The sequence below is a fragment of the Aedes albopictus genome, chromosome 1, assembly GCF_035046485.1.
Source record: "Aedes albopictus strain Foshan chromosome 1, AalbF5, whole genome shotgun sequence".
Taxonomy (NCBI): Eukaryota; Metazoa; Arthropoda; class Insecta; order Diptera; family Culicidae; genus Aedes; species Aedes albopictus.
This window is the reverse complement of record NC_085136.1, coordinates 83,988,759-83,995,166: the sequence shown is the minus strand read 5'-3', so window position 1 is coordinate 83,995,166 and position 6,408 is coordinate 83,988,759.

Genomic DNA, 6,408 nt, shown 5'->3' with positions numbered 1-6,408 from the left:
TACACAACTAGTTGATGAACTTACAGTAAAAAATTGAGAATATTTGATGCCCTTTCCGAAAAGTTACAGCGAGTTGAACATTTTTCAAAAAGTGAAAATTTTACCTGTCCCAGTTATTTTGAGTAACCCCTGTAGATGACTATAGTCGGTTTACTATGACATATTTGTTAAAAACTAAGTCCTAAGCGGCAGGTTACATCAAGGACTATATGTGGTGGATTCAAACTTTGACACGGCGCAAGCCGAGTGTAATCAGGTCTGACTGCCGAGCTGAGACAGGACCCTATATTTGCAATTTCAAATTTTTAGAGGAAATTTGAAAGTAATGTTTTCAATCGTCAATGTAAACAAGACGCCGCCCTCGTCGACTTTCATAATCAGCGAAGCGACTGTGCTTGGATAGTTTTTATTGTTAACAAGATACTACACCGTCTTCAGCCAGAGGCTGCACAAACTGAACATTACTAACACGAGACAATGGACAACACACATAACACCCAGTGGCCCAGAGCTGAATTTTTCGTTTGACGAAAAGTTTCTACCAACTGGAGCGGGAATCGAACACGCACTCGCGAGCCTCGCGAAACGCCTAGACGACTTACGCCGCTAACCACACGGCCACGAAGCCCACATTGTGTTGTGCATGTTCCCATCGTCGGCGTCGATACGATGCTGATGAAAGCTCGCTTTCGGCTTCATGTTTTTATTTCAACAATTAGCCTGTGTACCAGTATGTGCTATTTTCTTCACTCTTTTGTAATTGTTGAAAACGGGGACCTTAGTAAATGTCAAAATTCCTGTGGGAGAGAGCAAGAAGACAGCATGAAAGGCTGCACAAGCTAATATTGGCCCCTGTCGGAGACTATTTTATTAGGAGCAGGCAATGAAGCCACAATAAACCACCGCTTATTCTCTGCAATCGACTGGCGTTGCTGGTGCGGGAGAATCGGTTGATCACCGACATGGCTACAGACATATTGATCTAGGCCAATCCAGAAGACGCTCTTTGAGTAGTGGTGGGAACGTAAGCCATACCTCAGCCAGCTTCGAGTGTTCGGCGCTGAGGCGTTAGTCCACATTCCAAAAACTAAGCGAAGCAAACTGAAGAGAAAAGCTCTGAAGTTCATCTTCGTGAGATATTGCATGGAGCACAAACGATATCATTTCCTCAACCGTGAGATGGACCCAGACAACCATTAATCGTATAAGATGTTGCATAAGATGATGATGTGGAGGCCATATGCGTGCATGCCTCTATTTAGGCGCATGTAAAATGTACGTATATCGTCTCCACTTTAACATCTTATGCAACATCTTATACGACGATCACTGGTTGACTGGGGACCGTATCATTGTCGGCCGAGATGCCAGATTCGTAGAGATCATCGTCTGTGGAGCTTCCTGTTGCAGTTCCGGATCCTGGAAAAAGTCGAGCTGTTGAAGAGAGTGAAGTACTATCCAAGGTGTTATGACCGGGAAATGTTACGACCGGAGTTTACTATGATGGAGAGCTGCTACAGTTGGACACTTTCGGATTTTAGTTTGATACGACTATTCGATTGCGGGTTCAAGTTCATACTGGCTCTATTGAATTCATTGGTACCTATAACGTTCTTACATTGAGTTCACTCGGAGTTCATTTCACTTAATACTAATTCCTATACATATCACAAGGAAGTGAACGAAGAGATGCCAACATTTGATGAAGAGGACGATGATCCAGTGATGAAGAATAAAATGATGCGAATAGCCAATACGGATTAATTAGTGACAGTTCTGAAGCGAGAGTGCAAGCCCCTGTTCGTCAGTTTGGAGCGCTTGAACGACGTTTGACGTGCGGTACAATTCTCAAACAATTGAACGTCTAGGTATACACTCAGCGAAGTAAACTACTGAAATTCATTAAAATACCTTATGAAATTTAGCCATAACTGTAAAGTATGGATGCCATAAGAATATCTTATGAAAAATTAATAGTATGACCTATGTACATAAGATAAACTTATGAAAAGAGCAGAAAAATCGTAAAATGATGCAGACTGGAATCGATCCATGAACTTCGAGATCACTGAGCCGTGCCCAACCCACGCGGCTATCGACGCTTGAGAATATCGTGTTGCTAAATGTGTATAAAAGCCAAACCATGAGATTCTGCGTCATTAATCGACCTTATGAAAATCATTCTAGTCGTTATGAATTGTTTAAAGGCCATTTCATAAGTTAGACCTTATGATAATCTCTTATGCTTGACTTTTCTGTGGATGTTGCTGCGTGTACGGGCGCTGAACCGACGGATGTTGCTGAACCACGACAAAAGCGTGAGTGGATAGAGGCTATGGGCGATGGACTAGACTCACATCGGCGAAATGACACTTGTTAGCTCATTCCGTTGCCTCCGGGAAAAAAGGCGATAGGGCCCAAGTGAGTGTATAAAGTGAATAACGACCAACAAGGGCGACTGGTGACGTACAAGGCTTGGATAGTGGTGCTAGGATATGTGCATTAGTTTGGTGTGGACTGAACTAAGTGTTTACCCCGGTGACGCACCAAGTGAAGCTACGGACGCTTTTACTGGTGACTGCGAAGCAGAAGATGGTCGTTAAGATAGCCTACCTCAACGGTGAGTTAGAGGAAGACCTGCTACATGGGTCAACCTCCGGGTTATGAAGTCCCTGCACAGGAGGAGTTAGTGTGTCATCTGAAGCGTTGTATCTACGGCCTATAACAGACCGTGCGCTGCTGGAATAAGAAGCTGCAAGAGCTGCGGATTTCACGTCTCTGCTGCAGACTAGTGTCTGTTTGTAAAGAAGGAAGGAAGCCTAAAGATCTTCATAGTTGTGTTTGTCGATGACATGCTCGTTGCTTCAAAGAATGTCAAGGAAATTCAGAAAATCATCGGCTGCTTTCAGAATGATTTTTACCTGTCAGCCTTGAAGAAATACACCACTTCCCAGGAATGCAAGTGCTTAATGATAGTAGTAGATTCAAACTGCGTTTCGCTGTGTACAAAGATGAACTAATTGCCAAATTCGGTATGGAGCAAAGCCAGCGGCTTCTCCGATTGATCCGAGGTTCCCGAAAACCGTGAACTAGAGTGAGAAACTGGCTGATGCGATTAAGTACCGAAGCTTGGTGGTCGGAATCCTATACTGGATCTGGCCGCTTGTGCAGCGATTCTCGGAAGGATTTTCGCCAATCCGAGCGAACATGACTGGTTCGCAGCCAACCGCGAACTTTGTTGTTTGAAGCTGACCGACAACTACTACCCTTATTTTAGTGCAGGCAAAGATCACATGTTTCTCGGCTATAGAGTCTGACTAGGCAGATGATATCCAAACTAGATTATCGAATTTTGGATTTGTCTTATTGTCCGAGAACGGTACAATCTCCTGAGCTAGTTGCAAACAGTCATGCGTTGCACTCTCCTCTAAGGAGGCTGAGTATGTGGAGCTCAGGGAAGCCTGCCAAGAACCTCTATGGCTGCGGCAACTTCTACGGAACTTCGGTGAAGAGCAACGGTGACCAACTGTGCTGCAAGAGAACAACCCCAAGACTGTATTTCCTTCGCTACGACTAAACTTTCGATTGGACGACCGAAACTCATCGACACCCGTGAAAGATTCCTCAAATAGTTGTGTATCACGCGGCAATTATCTATGGAGTATTGCCCAACAGATTCGATGGCAGCCGATGCCTTGACCAGAGTTTCCCACTGCTTATCTGTACACAAATGTGACAGCGAGATTACCACCGAAATTTGACGTTTGAGCGGTGTCGGCACCGCTCAAACATCTAATTTTCTGTGAGAGTAAGCAGGCCAGCATAAATTCGTGCAGTGAACCATTCTACATTAATATGCGACTTCGTGTTGGACCGCAACAAGATCGATAATGTAGAATATATTATCAGAACAACCTTAACACATTTATATGTACAATTTCTTATATACTGGAAAAACTGTAATCGGAAGGCACTAAATGTTGCTTATTGACAAGAGAGATAAAATTTGTTTAAAAAAATCGCGTTCTGGTGGGATTCTAACCCACGACTCCGTATTCGGTAGACCGGCGCTTTAACCAACTAAGCCACAGAACAAGTAATGATTCTGCGGAATAGAAAGCCAATTTCACAAACTCATCTCTCTTTCGGCTTAGATGCCAATCCACAACACACCCCTGTTTGTGCACACTAACTACAAGTGAGAGCGAATTATTTTTATGAAGCCGAGACTTACTCTCCCACTCCGCATACCTAGCCACCAGGCAGTTTGTTTTGCTGGTGTCTAATTAGTATGCGTCGAGAGGTCGGCATGGTCGGCCGCTCAGATCTTAGAACTAAACGCAATGCGAAACGTAACGTTTTTGTAAAATACGCTGAAAAAACCTCACTTGTTGTACACAAATACGCGTGGTGCTGGTAGTGATGGCCAAATCCTGGAAGATTAGGAATTTTTCTTCACTCGTGCACTATTTCTTATGGAGGTCATGATATTTTGTTTTGTTTTTTTTTTCTACAAAACTTTCGGAGAAATCATAGCTTGAAAAAAATTCTTGCGGATTTGTAGTAAGAATTCCTGATAAAATCCACGAAGAAACTTCTTGAGTGATTCCTGAAGGCAGCTTCTTCGAGAAATTCCAAAAGAAATTTCTTGAGAAAACCCTACACAAAACTCGCAAGGAGATCTCTGGTGATGATCCTGAAGAAATCCTAGGATAAGATTTAAAATAAGCGTTGAAGGGACCTTGAGGGTTTTTCGGGGAATTCCTGAAGGAGTTCCTTGACAAAGTTTTGGAAGAACCCCGAAGAACTTTTTGGGGGAGCACTCTGGAAACATCCTTGAAAAAACTCCTAGAGGATCCCTTTGCAGGAGTTCCAGAAAATCTCAATGGATAACATCTTAAAGGAATTCTTGGAGAAAAAATCGCAGGACGATTTTATGAAGGGATTCCTCTACAGGTGCTCCAGAGAATATTCTTGAAGAAATTCATGGATGGATTCCTGAACTAATCCGTCGATAAGCTGCCAAAAGATTTCTAGGTTATAAATGTGGAAGAATACCTGTATGACTTCTTGAAGAATTTCATGGCTCCTGTATACATCCCACTAAAATTATCTTGAAGAATTCCAATACAAATCTAGACATCCTAGAAACTATTCAGAAACATCTTCAGTTAATGCTGGAGAAATTCCTGGGTACATTTATGGAAAAGATGATGACAGGATTTCTGAAATGGATGATGGAACCCCAGGATAAGTTTTCAAAAAGATCTCGAGTGGAATTACTGATAGAATCACTAGAGGACTCTCTGAAACCATCTATGGAAGAAATTCCGGAGCAATCCGTAAAGAAATTACAGGAGGTATTGCTGGACGAACCCCTGGCAGACTTACTGGATGAATTCATTCAGGAATGCCTGGAGGAAACCCTGGAGGAAACTCTGGAGGAACTCCTGGAAGGATGCTAGGAGGAATCTCTGAAGGGAATTCTAGAGGAATTTCTGAAAGTATACCTGGAGATATTCCTAAAGAAATCCTTGGAGAAATTTCCGGAGAAGCACTTGGAAGAAATCCCGAACGAGTTATTAGAAGAATCTATTGAGGAAATCCTAGAGCTATTTCCGGAGGAATCCCTGGAGGAATTTCTGGAGGAATTCATGACGAAATTCTTTGCAAAATCCCTGGAGGATATAATGGAGGAATCCCTGAAACAATCCCGAAGGAATGCCTCAAGGAACTTCTGGAGAAATACCTCGAGGAATCCTTGTCAACATTCCAAGATGAATTTCAGGAGCACTCCCTGGAGGAATTCCTAAATCCCTAAAGCAATTTTGGGAGGAATCCTTGGAAAAAAATCTGAAGAAATTTCTAAAGAAATTCCTGGAGAAATGCCTGGAGGAATTCCTGTAGGAATCCCTGAAGTAATTCTTTGATAAATCCTTGGAAAAACTCATGGCGAAATCCTTAGAGTAATTTGTGTAGAAATTCTGTAGGAATTCTTGGAGTAAACACTGGCGGAATCCCTGGAGGAATTCCTGGATTAATCCCTGGATGATTTTCTAAAGGTATTCCAGGAGGAATTCCTGGAGAAACCTCGAGAGAAACATCTGGAGGAATCTCTAGGGGAAATTCTGGAGGAATTCAAGCAGAAATTCCTGGAGGAATCCTAAAAGAATCCTCGTAAGGATTGTCGGAGGATCCCTGGAGGAATTTCTGGAGAAATTTCTGGAGATATTCCTGGAGGAATTCCTTAAGGAATGCCTGTAGGAAATCCTGGAGGAATGCTTCGTTGGATAAATGTACGACTCGTACTGAAAAAAATCATGATTTTACAACTCGTTGCATAAATAGCTAATAACAATTCAGTAAACGATTTTTAAGACAATAGTTCGCTATTCGTAATCTTTAAAA